This window comes from Leptodactylus fuscus, chromosome 1 (assembly GCF_031893055.1).
Source record: "Leptodactylus fuscus isolate aLepFus1 chromosome 1, aLepFus1.hap2, whole genome shotgun sequence".
Taxonomy (NCBI): Eukaryota; Metazoa; Chordata; class Amphibia; order Anura; family Leptodactylidae; genus Leptodactylus; species Leptodactylus fuscus.
In genome coordinates, this window is record NC_134265.1 from 593,784 (window position 1) to 615,315 (window position 21,532).

Below are 21,532 nucleotides of genomic sequence, written 5' to 3' on the forward strand. Positions count from 1 at the left end.
CTATAGGATAACTGCTTTATCTACCATACACTATACACAGTATGTAGAGGAGAATCTGCTCTATAGAATAACTGCTATATCTACCATACACTGTACACGGTATGTAGAGGAGAATCTGCTCTATAGGATAACTGTTATATATCTACCATACACTGTATACGGTATGTAGAGGAGAATCTGCTCTATAGGATAACTGCTATATCTACTCTACACGGTATGTAGAGGAGAATCTGCTCTATAGGATAACTGCTATATCTACCATACACGGTATGTACAGAAGAATCTGCTGTATAGGATAACTGCTATATACACTATACACGGCAAGTAGAGGAGATTCTGCTCTATAGGATAATTGTTATATATCTACCATACACTGTATACGGTATGTAGAGGAGAATCTGCTCTATAGAATAACTGCTATATCTACCATACACTGTATACGGTATGTAGAGGAGAATCTGCTCTATAGGATAACTGCTGTATCTACTGTACACGGTATGTAGAGGAGAATCTGCTCTATAGAATAACTGCTATATCTACCATACACTGTATACGGTATGTAGAGGAGAATCTGCTCTATAGGATAACTGCTGTATCTACTGTACACGGTATGTAGAGGAGAATCTGCTCAATAGGATAACTGCTGTATCTACCATACACTGTACACGGTATGTAGAGGAGAATCTACTCTATAGGATAACTGCTGTATCTACTGTACACTATACACAGTATGTAGATGAGAATCTACTCAATAGGATAAATGCTGTATCTACCATACACTATACACAGTATGTAGATGAGAATCTACTCTATAGGATAACTGATATATATATATATATATATATATATATATATATATATATATATATAATGTGTGTCTCTCTCTCTGGCTGACATCTTGTGTGTCTCTCTGGGTGACATCTCATTTGTCTCCCTGGGTGACATCTTGTGTGTGTCTCTGACATCTTGTCTCTCTGGCTGACATCTTGTGTGTCTCTCTGGGTGACATCTCGTTTGTCTCTCTGGGTGACATCTTGTATGTGTCTCTGACATCTTGTCTCTCTGGCTGACATCTTGTGTGTCTCTCTGGGTGACATCTCGTTTGTCTCTCTGGGTGACATCTTGTGTGTGTCTGGGTGACATCTTGTGTGTCTCTCTGGCTGACATCTTGTGTGTCTCTCTGGCTGACATCTTGTGTGTCTCTCTGGCTGACATCTTGTGTGTCTCTCTGGGTGACATCTCGTTTGTCTCTCTGGGTGACATCTTGTGTGTGTCTCTGACATCTTGTCTCTCTGGCTGACATCTTGTGTGTCTCTCTGGGTGACATCTCGTTTGTCTCTCTGGGTGACATCTTGTGTGTGTCTGGGTGACATCTTGTGTGTCTCTCTGGCTGACATCTTGTGTGTCTCTCTGGGTGACATCTCGTTTGTCTCTCTGGGTGACATCTTGTGTGTGTCTGGGTGACATCTTGTGTGTCTCTCTGGCTGACATCTTGTGTGTCTCTCTCTGGCTGACATCTTGTGTGTCTCTCTCTGGCTGACATCTTGTGTGTCTCTCTGGCTGACATCTTGTGTGTCTCTCTGGGTGACATCTCGTTTGTCTCTCTGGGTGACATCTTGTGTGTGTCTGGGTGACATCTTGTGTGTGTCTGGGTGACATCTTGTGTGTCTCTCTGGCTGACATCTTGTGTGTCTCTCTGGCTGACATCTTGTGTGTCTCTCTGGCTGACATCTTGTGTGTCTCTCTGGCTGACATCTTGTGTGTCTCTCTGGCTGACATCTTGTGTGTCTCTCTGGCTGACATCTTGTGTGTCTCTCTGGCTGACATCTTGTGTGTCTCTCTGGCTGACATCTTGTGTGTCTCTCTGGCTGACATCTTGTGTGTCTCTCTGGGTGACATCTCATTTGTCTCCCTGGGTGACATCTTGTGTGTGTCTCTGACATCTTGTCTCTCTGGCTGACATCTTGTGTGTCTCTCTGGGTGACATCTCGTTTGTCTCTCTGGGTGACATCTTGTATGTGTCTCTGACATCTTGTCTCTCTGGCTGACATCTTGTGTGTCTCTCTGGGTGACATCTCGTTTGTCTCTCTGGGTGACATCTTGTGTGTGTCTGGGTGACATCTTGTGTGTCTCTCTGGCTGACATCTTGTGTGTCTCTCTGGCTGACATCTTGTGTGTCTCTCTGGCTGACATCTTGTGTGTCTCTCTGGGTGACATCTCGTTTGTCTCTCTGGGTGACATCTTGTGTGTGTCTCTGACATCTTGTCTCTCTGGCTGACATCTTGTGTGTCTCTCTGGGTGACATCTCGTTTGTCTCTCTGGGTGACATCTTGTGTGTGTCTGGGTGACATCTTGTGTGTCTCTCTGGCTGACATCTTGTGTGTCTCTCTGGGTGACATCTCGTTTGTCTCTCTGGGTGACATCTTGTGTGTGTCTGGGTGACATCTTGTGTGTCTCTCTGGCTGACATCTTGTGTGTCTCTCTCTGGCTGACATCTTGTGTGTCTCTCTCTGGCTGACATCTTGTGTGTCTCTCTGGCTGACATCTTGTGTGTCTCTCTGGGTGACATCTCATTTGTCTCCCTGGGTGACATCTTGTGTGTGTCTCTGACATCTTGTCTCTCTGGCTGACATCTTGTGTGTCTCTCTGGGTGACATCTCGTTTGTCTCTCTGGGTGACATCTTGTGTGTGTCTGGGTGACATCTTGTGTGTGTCTGGGTGACATCTTGTGTGTCTCTCTGGCTGACATCTTGTGTGTCTCTCTGGCTGACATCTTGTGTGTCTCTCTGGCTGACATCTTGTGTGTCTCTCTGGCTGACATCTTGTGTGTCTCTCTGGCTGACATCTTGTGTGTCTCTCTGGCTGACATCTTGTGTGTCTCTCTGGCTGACATCTTGTGTGTCTCTCTGGCTGACATCTTGTGTGTCTCTCTGGCTGACATCTTGTGTGTCTCTCTGGCTGACATCTTGTCTCTCTGAATGACATCTTGTCTCTCTGGATGACACCTTGTGTGTGTCTCTCTGGATGACACCTTGTGTGTGTCTCTCTGGCTGACATCTTGTGTGTGTCTCTCTGGCTGACATCTTGTGTGTCTCTCTGGCTGACATCTTGTCTCTCTGGCTGACATCTTGTCTCTCTGGATGACATCTTGTGTGTGTCTCTCTGGCTGACATCTTGTGTGTGTCTCTCTGGCTGACATCTTGTGTGTCTCTCTGGCTGACATCTTGTGTGTCTCTCTGGCTGACATCTTGTGTGTCTCTCTGGCTGACATCTTGTGTGTCTCTCTGGCTGACATCTTGTGTGTCTCTCTGGCTGACATCTTGTGTGTGTCTCTCTGGATGACATCTTGTGTGTGTCTCTCTGGATGACATCTTGTGTGTCTCTCTGGCTGACATCTTGCGTGTGTCTCTGGGTGACATCTTGTGTGTTTGTGTGTGTGTCTCTCTCTGGGTGACATCTTGTGCGTGTGTCTCTCTGGGTGACATCTTGTGTGTGTGTCTCTCTGGGTGACATCTTGTGTGTGTGTGTGTCTCTCTGGGTGACATCTTGTGTGTGTGTGTGTCTCTCTGGGTGACATCTTGTGTGTGTGTCTCTCTGGGTGACATCTTGTGTGTGTGTCTCTCTGGGTGACATCTTGCGTGTGTCTCTGGGTGACATCTTGCGTGTGTGTCTCTCTGGGTGACATCTTGTGTCTCTCTGGCTGACATCTTGTGTGTGTGTGTCTCTCTGGGTGACATCTTGTGTGTGTGTCTCTCTGGGTGACATCTTGTGTGTGTGTCTCTCTGGGTGACATCTTGTGTGTGTGTGTGTCTCTCTGGGTGACATCTTGTGTGTGTGTGTGTCTCTCTGGGTGACATCTTGTGTGTGTGTGTCTCTCTGGGTGACATCTTGTGTGTGTGTGTCTCTCTGGGTGACATCTTGTGTGTGTGTCTCTCTGGGTGACATCTTGTGTGTGTGTCTCTCTGGGTGACATCTTGTGTGTGTGTGTCTCTCTGGGTGACATCTTGTGTGTGTGTGTCTCTCTGGGTGACATCTTGTGTGTGTGTGTCTCTCTCTGGGTGACATCTTGTGTGTGTGTGTCTCTCTCTGGGTGACATCTTGTGTGTGTGTGTGTCTCTCTGGGTGACATCTTGTGTGTGTGTGTGTCTCTCTGGGTGACATCTTGTGTGTGTGTGTGTCTCTCTGGGTGACATCTTGTGTGTGTGTGTGTCTCTCTGGGTGACATCTTGTGTGTGTGTGTGTCTCTCTGGGTGACATCTTGTGTGTGTGTGTCTCTCTGGGTGACATCTTGTGTGTGTGTGTCTCTCTCTGGGTGACATCTTGTGTGTGTGTGTGTGTCTCTCTGGGTGACATCTTGTGTGTGTGTCTCTCTGGGTGACATCTTGTGTGTGTGTCTCTCTGGGTGACATCTTGTGTGTGTGTCTCTCTGGGTGACATCTTGTGTGTGTGTCTCTGGCTGACATCGTGTGTGTGTCTCTGGCTGACATCTTGTGTGTCTCTGGGTGACATCTTGTGTGTGTCTCTCTGGCTGACATCTTGTGTGTGTCTCTCTGGGTGACATCTTGTGTGTCTCTCTCTGGGTGACATCTTGTGTGTCTCTCTCTGGGTGACATCTTGTGTGTCTCTCTCTGGGTGACATCTTGTGTGTCTCTCTCTGGGTGACATCTTGTGTGTCTCTCTCTGGGTGACATCTTGTGTGTCTCTCTCTGGGTGACATCTTGTGTGTCTCTCTCTGGGTGACATCTTGTGTGTCTCTCTCTGGGTGACATCTTGTGTGTCTCTCTCTGGGTGACATCTTGTGTGTGTGTCTCTGGCTGACATCTTGTGTGTCTCTGGCTGACATCTTGTGTGTCTCTGGGTGACATCTTGTGTGTGTCTCTCTGGCTGACATCTTGTGTGTGTCTCTCTGGCTGACATCTTGTGTGTGTCTCTCTGGCTGACATCTTGTGTGTGTCTCTCTGGCTGACATCTTGTGTGTGTCTCTCTGGGTGACATCTTGTGTGTCTCTCTCTCTGGGTGACATCTTGTGTGTCTCTCTCTCTGGGTGACATCTTGTGTGTCTCTCTCTGGGTGACATCTTGTGTGTCTCTCTCTGGGTGACATTTTGTGTGTGTATCTCTGGGTGACATCTTGTGTGTGTCTCTCTCTGGCTGACATCTTGTGTGTCTCTGGGTGACATCTTGTCTCTCTGGGTGACATCTTGCGTGTGTGTCTCTCTGGGTGACATCTTGTGTCTCTCTGGCTGACATCTTGTGTGTGTGTGTCTCTCTGGGTGACATCTTGTGTGTGTGTCTCTCTGGCTGACATCTTGTGTGTGTCTCTCTGGATGACATCTTGTGTGTCTCTCTGGCTGACATCTTGTGTGTGTCTCTCTGGCTGACATCTTGTGTGTGTCTCTCTGGCTGACATCTTGTGTGTGTCTCTCTGGATGACATCTTGTGTGTGTCTCTCTGGCTGACATCTGGTGTGTCTCTCTGGCTGACATCTGGTGTGTCTCTCTGGCTGACATCTTGTGTGTCTCTGGCTGACATCTTGTGTGTGTCTCTCTGGATGACATCTTGTGTGTGTCTCTCTGGATGACATCTTGTGTGTGTCTCTCTGGGTGACATCTTGCGTGTGTCTCTGGGTGACATCTTGTGTGTTTGTGTGTGTGTCTCTCTCTGGGTGACATCTTGTGCGTGTGTCTCTCTGGGTGACATCTTGTGTGTGTGTCTCTCTGGGTGACATCTTGTGTGTGTGTGTGTGTGTGTCTCTCTGGGTGACATCTTGTGTGTGTGTGTCTCTCTGGGTGACATCTTGTGTGTGTGTGTGTCTCTCTGGGTGACATCTTGCGTGTGTCTCTGGGTGACATCTTGCGTGTGTGTCTCTCTGGGTGACATCTTGTGTCTCTCTGGCTGACATCTTGTGTGTGTGTCTCTCTCTGGGTGACATCTTGTGTGTGTGTCTCTCTGGGTGACATCTTGTGTGTGTGTGTCTCTCTGGGTGACATCTTGTGTGTGTGTGTGTCTCTCTGGGTGACATCTTGTGTGTGTGTGTCTCTCTGGGTGACATCTTGTGTGTGTGTCTCTCTGGGTGACATCTTGTGTGTGTGTCTCTCTGGGTGACATCTTGTGTGTGTGTGTGTCTCTCTGGGTGACATCTTGTGTGTGTGTGTGTCTCTCTCTGGGTGACATCTTGTGTGTGTGTGTCTCTCTCTGGGTGACATCTTGTGTGTGTGTGTCTCTCTCTGGGTGACATCTTGTGTGTGTGTCTCTCTGGGTGACATCTTGTGTGTGTGTCTCTCTGGGTGACATCTTGTGTGTGTGTCTCTGGCTGACATCGTGTGTGTGTCTCTGGCTGACATCGTGTGTGTGTCTCTGGCTGACATCTTGTGTGTGTCTCTCTGGCTGACATCTTGTGTGTCTCTCTCTGGGTGACATCTTGTGTGTGTGTCTCTCTGGGTGACATCTTGTGTGTGTGTCTCTCTGGGTGACATCTTGTGTGTGTGTCTCTGGCTGACATCGTGTGTGTGTCTCTGGCTGACATCTTGTGTGTCTCTGGGTGACATCTTGTGTGTCTCTCTCTGGGTGACATCTTGTGTGTGTGTCTCTCTGGGTGACATCTTGTGTGTGTGTCTCTCTGGGTGACATCTTGTGTGTGTGTCTCTGGCTGACATCGTGTGTGTGTCTCTGGCTGACATCGTGTGTGTGTCTCTGGCTGACATCTTGTGTGTCTCTGGGTGACATCTTGTGTGTGTCTCTCTGGCTGACATCTTGTGTGTGTCTCTCTGGCTGACATCTTGTGTGTGTCTCTCTGGCTGACATCTTGTGTGTGTCTCTCTGGGTGACATCTTGTGTGTCTCTCTCTGGGTGACATCTTGTGTGTCTCTCTCTGGGTGACATCTTGTGTGTCTCTCTCTGGGTGACATCTTGTGCGTGTCTCTCTGGGTGACATCTTGTGTCTCTCTGGCTGACATCTTGTGTGTGTGTCTCTCTCTGGCTGACATCTTGTGTGTGTCTCTGGGTGACATCTTGTGTGTGTGTCTCTCTCTGGGTGACATTTTGTGTGTGTCTCTCTCTGGGTGACATCTTGTGTGTGTTTCTCTCTGGGTGACATCTTGTGTGTGTCTGGGTGACATCTTGTGTGTCTCTCTGGGTGACATCTTGTGTGTGTTTCTCTCTGGGTGACATCTTGTGTCTCTCTCTGGCTGACATCTTGTGTGTGTCTCTGGGTGACATCTTGTGTGTGTCTCTGGGTGACATCTTGTGTGTGTCTCTCTCTGGGTGACATTTTGTGTGTGTATCTCTGGGTGACATCTTATCTCTCTGGGTGACATCTTGTGTGTGTATCTCTGGGTGACATCTTGTGTGTGTTTCTCTCTGGGTGACATCTTGTGTCTCTCTCTGGCTGACATCTTGTGTGTGTCTCTGGGTGACATCTTGTCTCTCTGGGTGACATCTTGTGTGTGTCTCTGGGTGACATCTTGTGTGTGTCTCTCTGGGTGACATCTTGTGTGTGTTTCTCTCTGGGTGACATCTTGTGTCTCTCTCTGGCTGACATCTTCTGTGTGTCTCTGGGTGACATCTTGTCTCTCTGGGTGACATCTTGTGTGTGTCTCTGGGTGACATCTTGTGTGTGTGTCTCTCTCTGGGTGACATTTTGTGCGTGTATCTCTGGGTGACATCTTGTGTGTGTCTCTGGGTGACATCTTGTCTCTCTGGGTGACATCTTGTGTGTGTATCTCTGGATGACATCTTGTGTGTTTCTCTCTGGGTGACATCTTGTGTCTCTCTCTGGCTGACATCTTGTGTGTGTCTCTGGGTGACATCTTGTCTCTCTGGGTGACATCTTGTGTGTGTCTCTCTCTGGGTGACATCTTGTGTGTCTCTCTGGGTGACATCTCATTTGTCTCCCTGGGTGACATCTTGTGTGTGTCTCTGACATCTTGTCTCTCTGGCTGACATCTTGTGTGTCTCTCTGGGTGACATCTCGTTTGTCTCTCTGGGTGACATCTTGTATGTGTCTCTGACATCTTGTCTCTCTGGCTGACATCTTGTGTGTCTCTCTGGGTGACATCTCGTTTGTCTCTCTGGGTGACATCTTGTGTGTGTCTGGGTGACATCTTGTGTGTCTCTCTGGCTGACATCTTGTGTGTCTCTCTGGCTGACATCTTGTGTGTCTCTCTGGCTGACATCTTGTGTGTCTCTCTGGGTGACATCTCGTTTGTCTCTCTGGGTGACATCTTGTGTGTGTCTCTGACATCTTGTCTCTCTGGCTGACATCTTGTGTGTCTCTCTGGGTGACATCTCGTTTGTCTCTCTGGGTGACATCTTGTGTGTGTCTGGGTGACATCTTGTGTGTCTCTCTGGCTGACATCTTGTGTGTCTCTCTGGGTGACATCTCGTTTGTCTCTCTGGGTGACATCTTGTGTGTGTCTGGGTGACATCTTGTGTGTCTCTCTGGCTGACATCTTGTGTGTCTCTCTCTGGCTGACATCTTGTGTGTCTCTCTCTGGCTGACATCTTGTGTGTCTCTCTGGCTGACATCTTGTGTGTCTCTCTGGGTGACATCTCGTTTGTCTCTCTGGGTGACATCTTGTGTGTGTCTGGGTGACATCTTGTGTGTGTCTGGGTGACATCTTGTGTGTCTCTCTGGCTGACATCTTGTGTGTCTCTCTGGCTGACATCTTGTGTGTCTCTCTGGCTGACATCTTGTGTGTCTCTCTGGCTGACATCTTGTGTGTCTCTCTGGCTGACATCTTGTGTGTCTCTCTGGCTGACATCTTGTGTGTCTCTCTGGCTGACATCTTGTGTGTCTCTCTGGCTGACATCTTGTGTGTCTCTCTGGCTGACATCTTGTGTGTCTCTCTGGGTGACATCTCATTTGTCTCCCTGGGTGACATCTTGTGTGTGTCTCTGACATCTTGTCTCTCTGGCTGACATCTTGTGTGTCTCTCTGGGTGACATCTCGTTTGTCTCTCTGGGTGACATCTTGTATGTGTCTCTGACATCTTGTCTCTCTGGCTGACATCTTGTGTGTCTCTCTGGGTGACATCTCGTTTGTCTCTCTGGGTGACATCTTGTGTGTGTCTGGGTGACATCTTGTGTGTCTCTCTGGCTGACATCTTGTGTGTCTCTCTGGCTGACATCTTGTGTGTCTCTCTGGCTGACATCTTGTGTGTCTCTCTGGGTGACATCTCGTTTGTCTCTCTGGGTGACATCTTGTGTGTGTCTCTGACATCTTGTCTCTCTGGCTGACATCTTGTGTGTCTCTCTGGGTGACATCTCGTTTGTCTCTCTGGGTGACATCTTGTGTGTGTCTGGGTGACATCTTGTGTGTCTCTCTGGCTGACATCTTGTGTGTCTCTCTGGGTGACATCTCGTTTGTCTCTCTGGGTGACATCTTGTGTGTGTCTGGGTGACATCTTGTGTGTCTCTCTGGCTGACATCTTGTGTGTCTCTCTCTGGCTGACATCTTGTGTGTCTCTCTCTGGCTGACATCTTGTGTGTCTCTCTGGCTGACATCTTGTGTGTCTCTCTGGGTGACATCTCATTTGTCTCCCTGGGTGACATCTTGTGTGTGTCTCTGACATCTTGTCTCTCTGGCTGACATCTTGTGTGTCTCTCTGGGTGACATCTCGTTTGTCTCTCTGGGTGACATCTTGTGTGTGTCTGGGTGACATCTTGTGTGTGTCTGGGTGACATCTTGTGTGTCTCTCTGGCTGACATCTTGTGTGTCTCTCTGGCTGACATCTTGTGTGTCTCTCTGGCTGACATCTTGTGTGTCTCTCTGGCTGACATCTTGTGTGTCTCTCTGGCTGACATCTTGTGTGTCTCTCTGGCTGACATCTTGTGTGTCTCTCTGGCTGACATCTTGTGTGTCTCTCTGGCTGACATCTTGTGTGTCTCTCTGGCTGACATCTTGTGTGTCTCTCTGGCTGACATCTTGTCTCTCTGAATGACATCTTGTCTCTCTGGATGACACCTTGTGTGTGTCTCTCTGGATGACACCTTGTGTGTGTCTCTCTGGCTGACATCTTGTGTGTGTCTCTCTGGCTGACATCTTGTGTGTCTCTCTGGCTGACATCTTGTCTCTCTGGCTGACATCTTGTCTCTCTGGATGACATCTTGTGTGTGTCTCTCTGGCTGACATCTTGTGTGTGTCTCTCTGGCTGACATCTTGTGTGTCTCTCTGGCTGACATCTTGTGTGTCTCTCTGGCTGACATCTTGTGTGTCTCTCTGGCTGACATCTTGTGTGTCTCTCTGGCTGACATCTTGTGTGTCTCTCTGGCTGACATCTTGTGTGTGTCTCTCTGGATGACATCTTGTGTGTGTCTCTCTGGATGACATCTTGTGTGTCTCTCTGGCTGACATCTTGCGTGTGTCTCTGGGTGACATCTTGTGTGTTTGTGTGTGTGTCTCTCTCTGGGTGACATCTTGTGCGTGTGTCTCTCTGGGTGACATCTTGTGTGTGTGTCTCTCTGGGTGACATCTTGTGTGTGTGTGTGTCTCTCTGGGTGACATCTTGTGTGTGTGTGTGTCTCTCTGGGTGACATCTTGTGTGTGTGTCTCTCTGGGTGACATCTTGTGTGTGTGTCTCTCTGGGTGACATCTTGCGTGTGTCTCTGGGTGACATCTTGCGTGTGTGTCTCTCTGGGTGACATCTTGTGTCTCTCTGGCTGACATCTTGTGTGTGTGTGTCTCTCTGGGTGACATCTTGTGTGTGTGTCTCTCTGGGTGACATCTTGTGTGTGTGTCTCTCTGGGTGACATCTTGTGTGTGTGTGTGTCTCTCTGGGTGACATCTTGTGTGTGTGTGTGTCTCTCTGGGTGACATCTTGTGTGTGTGTGTGTGTCTCTCTGGGTGACATCTTGTGTGTGTGTGTCTCTCTGGGTGACATCTTGTGTGTGTGTCTCTCTGGGTGACATCTTGTGTGTGTGTCTCTCTGGGTGACATCTTGTGTGTGTGTGTCTCTCTGGGTGACATCTTGTGTGTGTGTGTCTCTCTGGGTGACATCTTGTGTGTGTGTGTCTCTCTCTGGGTGACATCTTGTGTGTGTGTGTCTCTCTCTGGGTGACATCTTGTGTGTGTGTGTGTCTCTCTGGGTGACATCTTGTGTGTGTGTGTGTCTCTCTGGGTGACATCTTGTGTGTGTGTGTGTCTCTCTGGGTGACATCTTGTGTGTGTGTGTGTCTCTCTGGGTGACATCTTGTGTGTGTGTGTGTCTCTCTGGGTGACATCTTGTGTGTGTGTGTGTCTCTCTGGGTGACATCTTGTGTGTGTGTGTCTCTCTGGGTGACATCTTGTGTGTGTGTGTCTCTCTCTGGGTGACATCTTGTGTGTGTGTGTGTGTGTCTCTCTGGGTGACATCTTGTGTGTGTGTCTCTCTGGGTGACATCTTGTGTGTGTGTCTCTCTGGGTGACATCTTGTGTGTGTGTCTCTCTGGGTGACATCTTGTGTGTGTGTCTCTGGCTGACATCGTGTGTGTGTCTCTGGCTGACATCTTGTGTGTCTCTGGGTGACATCTTGTGTGTGTCTCTCTGGCTGACATCTTGTGTGTGTCTCTCTGGGTGACATCTTGTGTGTCTCTCTCTGGGTGACATCTTGTGTGTCTCTCTCTGGGTGACATCTTGTGTGTCTCTCTCTGGGTGACATCTTGTGTGTCTCTCTCTGGGTGACATCTTGTGTGTCTCTCTCTGGGTGACATCTTGTGTGTCTCTCTCTGGGTGACATCTTGTGTGTCTCTCTCTGGGTGACATCTTGTGTGTCTCTCTCTGGGTGACATCTTGTGTGTCTCTCTCTGGGTGACATCTTGTGTGTGTGTCTCTGGCTGACATCTTGTGTGTCTCTGGCTGACATCTTGTGTGTCTCTGGGTGACATCTTGTGTGTGTCTCTCTGGCTGACATCTTGTGTGTGTCTCTCTGGCTGACATCTTGTGTGTGTCTCTCTGGCTGACATCTTGTGTGTGTCTCTCTGGCTGACATCTTGTGTGTGTCTCTCTGGGTGACATCTTGTGTGTCTCTCTCTCTGGGTGACATCTTGTGTGTCTCTCTCTCTGGGTGACATCTTGTGTGTCTCTCTCTGGGTGACATTTTGTGTGTGTATCTCTGGGTGACATCTTGTGTGTGTCTCTCTCTGGCTGACATCTTGTGTGTCTCTGGGTGACATCTTGTCTCTCTGGGTGACATCTTGCGTGTGTGTCTCTCTGGGTGACATCTTGTGTCTCTCTGGCTGACATCTTGTGTGTGTGTGTCTCTCTGGGTGACATCTTGTGTGTGTGTCTCTCTGGCTGACATCTTGTGTGTGTCTCTCTGGATGACATCTTGTGTGTCTCTCTGGCTGACATCTTGTGTGTGTCTCTCTGGCTGACATCTTGTGTGTGTCTCTCTGGCTGACATCTTGTGTGTGTCTCTCTGGATGACATCTTGTGTGTGTCTCTCTGGCTGACATCTGGTGTGTCTCTCTGGCTGACATCTGGTGTGTCTCTCTGGCTGACATCTTGTGTGTCTCTGGCTGACATCTTGTGTGTGTCTCTCTGGATGACATCTTGTGTGTGTCTCTCTGGATGACATCTTGTGTGTGTCTCTCTGGGTGACATCTTGCGTGTGTCTCTGGGTGACATCTTGTGTGTTTGTGTGTGTGTCTCTCTCTGGGTGACATCTTGTGCGTGTGTCTCTCTGGGTGACATCTTGTGTGTGTGTCTCTCTGGGTGACATCTTGTGTGTGTGTGTGTGTGTCTCTCTGGGTGACATCTTGTGTGTGTGTGTCTCTCTGGGTGACATCTTGTGTGTGTGTGTGTCTCTCTGGGTGACATCTTGCGTGTGTCTCTGGGTGACATCTTGCGTGTGTGTCTCTCTGGGTGACATCTTGTGTCTCTCTGGCTGACATCTTGTGTGTGTGTGTCTCTCTCTGGGTGACATCTTGTGTGTGTGTCTCTCTGGGTGACATCTTGTGTGTGTGTGTCTCTCTGGGTGACATCTTGTGTGTGTTGTGTGTCTCTCTGGGTGACATCTTGTGTGTGTGTGTCTCTCTGGGTGACATCTTTGTGTGTGTGTCTCTCTGGGTGACATCTTGTGTGTGTGTCTCTCTGGGTGACATCTTGTGTGTGTGTGTGTGTCTCTCTGGGTGACATCTTGTGTGTTGTGTGTGTGTCTCTCTCTGGGTGACATCTTGTGTGTGTGTGTCTCTCTCTCTGGGTGACATCTTGTGTGTGTGTCTCTCTGGGTGACATCTTGTGTGTGTGTCTCTCTGGGTGACATCTTGTGTGTGTGTCTCTCTGGGTGACATCTTGTGTGTGTGTCTCTGGCTGACATCGTGTGTGTGTCTCTGGCTGACATCGTGTGTGTGTGTCTCTGGCTGACATCTTGTGTGTGTCTCTCTGGCTGACATCTTGTGTGTCTCTCTCTGGGTGACATCTTGTGTGTGTGTCTCTCTGGGTGACATCTTGTGTGTGTGTCTCTGGCTGACATCGTGTGTGTGTCTCTGGCTGACATCTTGTGTGTCTCTGGGTGACATCTTGTGTGTCTCTCTCTGGGTGACATCTTGTGTGTGTGTCTCTCTGGGTGACATCTTGTGTGTGTGTCTCTCTGGGTGACATCTTGTGTGTGTGTCTCTGGCTGACATCGTGTGTGTGTCTCTGGCTGACATCGTGTGTGTGTCTCTGGCTGACATCTTGTGTGTCTCTGGGTGACATCTTGTGTGTGTCTCTCTGGCTGACATCTTGTGTGTGTCTCTCTGGCTGACATCTTTGTGTGTGTCTCTCTGGCTGACATCTTGTGTGTGTCTCTCTGGGTGACATCTTGTGTGTCTCTCTCTGGGTGACATCTTGTGTGTCTCTCTCTGGGTGACATCTTGTGTGTCTCTCTCTGGGTGACATCTTGTGCGTGTCTCTCTGGGTGACATCTTGTGTCTCTCTGGCTGACATCTTGTGTGTGTGTCTCTCTCTGGCTGACATCTTGTGTGTGTCTCTGGGTGACATCTTGTGTGTGTGTCTCTCTCTGGTGTGACATTTTGTGTGTGTCTCTCTCTGGGTGACATCTTGTGTGTGTTTCTCTCTGGGTGACATCTTGTGTGTGTCTGGGTGACATCTTGTGTGTCTCTCTGGGTGACATCTTGTGTGTGTTTCTCTCTGGGTGACATCTTGTGTCTACTCTCTGGCTGACATCTTACTCTGGGTGACATCTTGTGTGTGTCTCTGGGTGACATCTTGTGTGTGTCTCTCTCTGGGTGACATTTTGTGTGTGTATCTCTGGGTGACATCTTATCTCTCTGGGTGACATCTTGTGTGTGTATCTCTGGGTGACATCTTGTGTGTGTTTCTCTCTGGGTGACATCTTGTGTCTCTCTCTGGCTGACATCTTGTGTGTGTCTCTGGGTGACATCTTGTCTCTCTGGGTGACATCTTGTGTGTGTCTCTGGGTGACATCTTGTGTGTGTCTCTCTGGGTGACATCTTGTGTGTGTTTCTCTCTGGGTGACATCTTGTGTGTGTCTGGGTGACATCTTGTGTGTCTCTCTGGGTGACATCTTGTGTCTCTCTCTGGCTGACATCTTCTGTGTGTCTCTGGGTGACATCTTGTCTCTCTGGGTGACATCTTGTGTGTGTCTCTGGGTGACATCTTGTGTGTGTGTCTCTCTCTGGGTGACATTTTGTGCGTGTATCTCTGGGTGACATCTTGTGTGTGTCTCTGGGTGACATCTTGTCTCTCTGGGTGACATCTTGTGTGTGTATCTCTGGATGACATCTTGTGTGTTTCTCTCTGGGTGACATCTTGTGTCTCTCTCTGGCTGACATCTTGTGTGTGTCTCTGGGTGACATCTTGTCTCTCTGGGTGACATCTTGTGTGTGTCTCTCTCTGGGTGACATCTTGTGTGTGTTTCTCTCTGGGTGACATCTTGTGTGTGTCTGGGTGACATCTTGTGTGTCTCTCTGGGTGACATCTTGTGTGTGTTTCTCTCTGGGTGACATCTTGTGTCTCTCTCTGGCTGACATCTTGTGTGTGTCTCTGGGTGACATCTTGTCTCTCTGGGTGACATCTTGTGTGTGTCTCTCTCTGGGTGACATCTTGTGTGTGTCTCTCTCTGGGTGACATCTTGTGTGTCTCTGGCTGACATCTTGTGTGTGTCTCTGGGTGACATCTTGTGTGTGTCTCTCTCTGGGTGACATCTTGTGTGTGTGTGTCTCTCTCTGGGTGAACATTTTGTGTGTGTATCTCTGGGTGACATCTTGTGTGTGTTTCTCTCTGGGTGACATCTTGCGTGTGTCTGGCTGACATCTTGTGTGTCTCTCTCTGGGTGACATCTTGTGTCTCTCTCTGGCTGACATCTTGTGTGTGTCTCTGGGTGACATCGTGTGTGTGTGTCTCTCTCTGGGTGACATCTTGTGTCTCTCTCTGGCTGACATCTTGTGTGTGTCTCTGGGTGACATTTTGTGTGTGTCTCTCTGGGTGACATCTTGTCTCTCTGGCTGACATCTTGTGTGTGTCTCTGGGTGACATCTTGTGTGTGTCTCTCTCTGGGTGACATCTTGCGTGTGTCTGGCTGACATCTTGTGTGTCTCTCTCTGGGTGACATCTTGTGTCTCTCTCTGGCTGACATCTTGTGTGTGTCTCTGGGTGACATCGTGTGTGTGTGTCTCTCTCTGGGTGACATCTTGTGTCTCTCTCTGGCTGACATCTTGTGTGTGTCTCTGGGTGACATTTTGTGTGTGTCTCTCTGGGTGACATCTTGTCTCTCTCTGGGTGACATCTTGTGTGTGTCTCTGGGTGACATTTTGTGTGTGTCTCTCTGGGTGACATCTTGTCTCTCTGGCTGACATCTTGTGTGTGTCTCTGGGTGACATCTTGGCTGACCAAAACCCTCATAGATAAAACCAACATCTCCTGGCACACAAAGGGTTAGCGGTTGCAGCTGATGAATCACGTGTGCAATAAGGGAGGAGACTGCGGAGGATTAGAAGTCACGTGACGAGCTAAGCACGCCCACAGTTCTATCAGAAAGGAAAGGCGGTGCGGAGACCTCGTGACAGGGGCGTGGCCTGGAGCCGGAAGTCTGAGGTCCGTAAGTTCTATCGACCCCCGTGCCCTTCTGATTGTGTCCTCTGTATGTGATATATAGCCTGTGCCCCCCCCCCCCCCGAATATACACACATCATATATAGTCTGTGCTCCCCCCTCAGTATACACACATCATATATAGTCTGTGCCCCCCCCCCGGAATATACACACATTATATATTATATATAGCCTGTGCCCCCCCCCCCCCCCGAATATACACACATCATATATAGCCTGTGCTCCCCCAGTATACACACATTATATATTATATATAGCCTGTGCCCCCCCCCCCCCCCCCCGGAATATACACACATTATATATAGCCTGTGCTCCCCCGCCCGAGTATACACACCTTATATATTATATATAGCCTGTGCCCCCCCCCTCAGTATACACACCGTATATATTATATATAGCCTGTGCCCCCCCCCTCAGTATACACACCGTATATATTATATATAGCCTGTGCCCCCCCCCTCAGTATACACACCGTATATATTATATATAGCCTGTGCCCCCCCCTCAGTATACACACCGTATATATTATATATAGCCTGTGCCCCCCCCTGAGTATACACACCTTATATATTATATATAGCCTGTGCCCCCCCCCTCAGTATACACACCGTATATATTATATATAGCCTGTGCCCCCCCCCCTCAGTATACACACCGTATATATTATATATAGCCTGTGCCCCCCCCTCAGTATACACACCGTATATATTATATATAGCCTGTGCCCCCCCCAGTATACACACATTATATATTAAATATAGCCTGTGCCCCCCCTGAGTATACACACATTATATATTATATATAGCCTGTGCCCCCCCCCCGAGTATACAGACCTTATATATTATATATAGCCTGTGCCCCCCCAGTATACACACCTTATATATTATATATAGCCTGTGCCCCCCCCTCAGTATACACACATCATATATAGTCTGTGCCCCCCCCCTCAGTATACACACATTATATATTATATATAGCCTGTGCCCCCTCCCTCAGTATACACACATCATATATAGTCTGTGCCCCCCCCCTCAGTATACACACATTATATATTATATATAGCTTGTGCCCCCTCCCTCAGTATACACACATTATATATTATATATAGCCTGTGCCCCCCCTCAGTATACACACATTATATATAGCCTGTGCCCCCCCCCTCAGTATACACATATTATATATAGCCTGTGCCCCCCCCTGAGTATACACACCTTATATATTATATATAGCCTGTGCCCCCCCTGAGTATACACACCTTATATATTATATATAGCCTGTGCCCCCCCCCCGAGTATACACACATTATATATAGCCTGTGCTCCCCCGCCCGAGTATACACACATTATATATTATATATAGCCTGTGCCCCCCCCCAGTATACACACATTATATATAGACTGTGCCCCCCCCCAGAGTATACACACATTATATATAGACTGTGCCCCCCCCAGAGTATACACACCTTATATATAATATACTGTGCTCCCCCCCTGAGTATACACACCTTATATATTATATATATGCCTGTGCCCCCCCTGAGTATACACACCTTATATATTATATATAGCCTGTGCCCCCCCTGAGTATACACACCTTATATATTATATATAGCCTGTGCCCCCCCCTGAGTATACACACCTTATATATTATATATAGCCTGTGCCCCCCCTGAGTATACACACCTTATATATTATATATAGCCTGTGCCCCCCCCCCCGAGTATACACACATCATATATAGTCTGTGCTCCCCCGCCCGAGTATACACACCTTATATTATATATAGCCTGTGCCCCCTCCCTCAGTATACACACATTATATATAGCCTGTGCCCCCCCCTCAGTATACACACATTATATATAGCCTGTGCTCCCCCCCTGAGTATACACACCTTATATATTATATATAGTCTGTGCCCCCCCTGAGTATACACACCTTATATATTATATATAGCCTGTGCCCCCCCGAGTATACACACCTTATATATTATATATAGTTTGTGCCCCCCCTGAGTATACACACCTTATATATTATATATAGTCTGTGCCCCCCCCTCAGTATACACACCTTATATATTATATATAGCCTGTGCCCCCCCTGAGTATACACACCTTATATATTATATATAGCCTGTGCCCCCCCTGAGTATACACACCTTATATATTATATATAGCCTGTGCCCCCCCCCTGAGTATACACACCTTATATATTATATATAGCCTGTGCCCCCCCCTCAGTATACACACATTATATATAGCCTGTGCCCCCCCTGAGTATACACACCTTATATATTATATATAGCCTGTGCCCCCCCCTGAGTATACACACCTTATATATTATATATAGCCTGTGCCCCCCCCTCAGTATACACACATTATATATAGCCTGTGCCCCCCCCCGAGTATACACACCTTATATATTATATATAGTCTGTGCCCCCCCTGAGTATACACACCTTATATATTATATATAGCCTGTGCCCCCCCCCTGAGTATACACACCTTATATATTATATATAGCCTGTGCCCCCCCCCTGAGTATACACACCTTATATATTATATATAGCCTGTGCCCCCCCCCTGAGTATACACACCTTATATATTATATATAGCCTGTGCCCCCCCCCTGAGTATACACACCTTATATATTATATATAGTCTGTGCCCCCCTGAGTATACACACCTTATATATTATATATAGCCTGTGCCCCCCTGAGTATACACACCTTATATATTATATATAGCCTGTGCCCCCCCCTGAGTATACACACCTTATATATTATATATAGCCTGTGCCCCCTCCCTCAGTATACACACATTATATATAGCCTGTGCCCCCCCCTCAGTATACACACCTTATATATTATATATAGCCTGTGCCCCCCCTCAGTATACACACCTTATATATTATATATAGCCTGTGCCCCCTCCCTCAGTATACACACATTATATATAGCCTGTGCCCCCCCCTGAGTATACACACCTTATATATTATATATAGCCTGTGCCCCCCCCCTCAGTATACACACATTATATATAGCCTGTGCCCCCCCCTCAGTATACACACCTTATATATTATATATAGCCTGTGCCCCCCCCCGAGTATACACACCTTATATATTATATATAGCCTGTGCTCCCCCCTCAGTATACACACCTTATATATTATATATCGCCTGTGCCCCCCCTGAGTATACACACCTTATATATTATATATCGCCTGTGCCCCCCCTGAGTATACACACCTTATATATTATATATAGCCTGTGCCCCCCCTGAGTATACACACCTTATATATTATATATAGCCTGTGCCCCCTCCCTCAGTATACACACATTATATGTAGCCTGTGCCCCCCCCCTCAGTATACACACATTATATATAGCCTGTGCCCCCTCCCCCAGTATACACACCTTATATATTATATATAGCCTGTGCCCCCCCTGAGTATACACACCTTATATATTATATATAGCCTGTGCCCCCCCCTGAGTATACACACCTTATATATTATATATAGCCTGTGCCCCCCCTGAGTATACACACCTTATATATTATATATAGCCTGTGCCCCCCCCAGTATACACACCTTATATATTATATATAGCCTGTGCCCCCCCCTGAGTATACACACCTTATATATTATATATAGTCTGTGCTCCCCCGCCCGAGTATACACACCTTATATATTATATATAGCCTGTGCCCCCCCTGAGTATACACACCTTATATATTATATATAGCCTGTGCCCCCCCTGAGTATACACACCTTATATATTATATATAGCCTGTGCCCCCCCTGAGTATACACACCTTATATATTATATATAGCCTGTGCCCCCCCCCAGTATACACACCTTATATATTATATATAGCCTGTGCCCCCCCCTGAGTATACACACCTTATATATTATATATAGCCTGTGCCCCCCCTGAGTATACACACCTTATATATTATATATAGCCTGTGCCCCCCCCCCCCCCGAGTACACACACATCATATATAGTCTGTGCTCCCCCGCCCGAGTATACACACCTTATATATTATATATAGCCTGTGCCCCCTCCCTCAGTATACACACATTATATATAGCCTGTGCCCCCCCTCAGTATACACACCTTATATATTATATATAGCCTGTGCCCCCCCTCAGTATACACACATTATACATTATATATAGCCTGTGCTCCCCCCTGAGTATACACACCTTATATATTATATATAGCCTGTGCCCCCCCCTGAGTATACACACCTTATATATTATATATAGTCTGTGCCCCCCCTGAGTATACACACCTTATATATTATATATAGCCTGTGCCCCCCGAGTATACACACCTTATATATTATATATAGCCTGTTCCCCCCCCTGAGTATACACACATTATATATTATATATAGCATGTGCCCCCCCTGAGTATACACACCTTATATATTATATATAGCCTGTGCCCCCCCCCCAGTATACACACATTATATATAGCCTGTGCCCCCCCCTGAGTATACACACCTTATATATTATATATAGCCTGTGCCCCCCCCTGAGTATACACACCTTATATATTATATATAGCCTGTCCCCCCCCCCGAGTATACACACATCATATATAGTCTGTGCTCCCCCGCCCGAGTATACACACCTTATATATTATATATAGCCTGTGCCCCCTCCCTCAGTATACACACATTATATATAGCCTGTGCCCCCCCCTCAGTATACACACATTATATATAGCCTGTGCCCCCCCCTCAGTATACACACATTATATATAGCCTGTGCCCCCCCCTCAGTATACACACATTATATGTAGCCTGTGCTCCCCCCCTCAGTATACACACCTTATATATTATATATAGCCTGTGCTCCCCCCCTGAGTATACACACCTTATATATTATATATAGCCTGTGCCCCCCCTGAGTATACACACCTTATATATTATATATAGCCTGTGCCCCCCCTGAGTATACACACCTTATATATTATATATAGCCTGTGCCCCCCCTCAGTATACACACATTATATATAGCCTGTGCTCCCCCTGAGTATACACACCTTATATATTATATATAGCCTGTGCCCCCCCTGAGTATACACACCTTATATATTATATATAGCCTGTGCCCCCCCCAGTATACACACATTATATATAGCCTGTGCCCCCCCTGAGTATACACACCTTATATATTATATATAGCCTGTGCCCCCCCCTGAGTATACACACCTTATATATTATATATAGCCTGTGCCCCCCCCCCCCGAGTATACACACATCATATATAGTCTGTGCTCCCCCGCCCGAGTATACACACCTTATATATTATATATAGCCTGTGCCCCCTCCCTCAGTATACACACATTATATATAGCCTGTGCCCCCCCTCAGTATACACACATTATATATAGCCTGTACTCCCCCCCTGAGTATACACACCTTATATATTATATATAGCCTGTGCCCACCCCCTCAGTATACACACA

The 21,532-nt window shown here is 47.6% G+C and overlaps 1 protein-coding gene across 4 annotated transcripts in view; it reads left to right on the plus strand.

Moving 5' to 3' along the window:
* Window positions 1-15,979: 15,979 nt before the first annotated feature.
* HINT2 (histidine triad nucleotide binding protein 2) overlaps window positions 15,980-21,532 on the plus strand; it is a 36,395-nt gene continuing 30,842 nt past the window's right edge. The window contains exon 1 of one of the 4 annotated variants that reach the window (XM_075262339.1): window positions 15,980-16,035. The gene's annotated coding sequence lies outside the window, so the exon portion shown is untranslated. Of the gene's footprint in view, window positions 16,040-21,532 lie in introns of all 4 variants that reach the window. The other 3 variants (XM_075262340.1, XM_075262341.1, XM_075262342.1) reach the window with 3 other exon arrangements.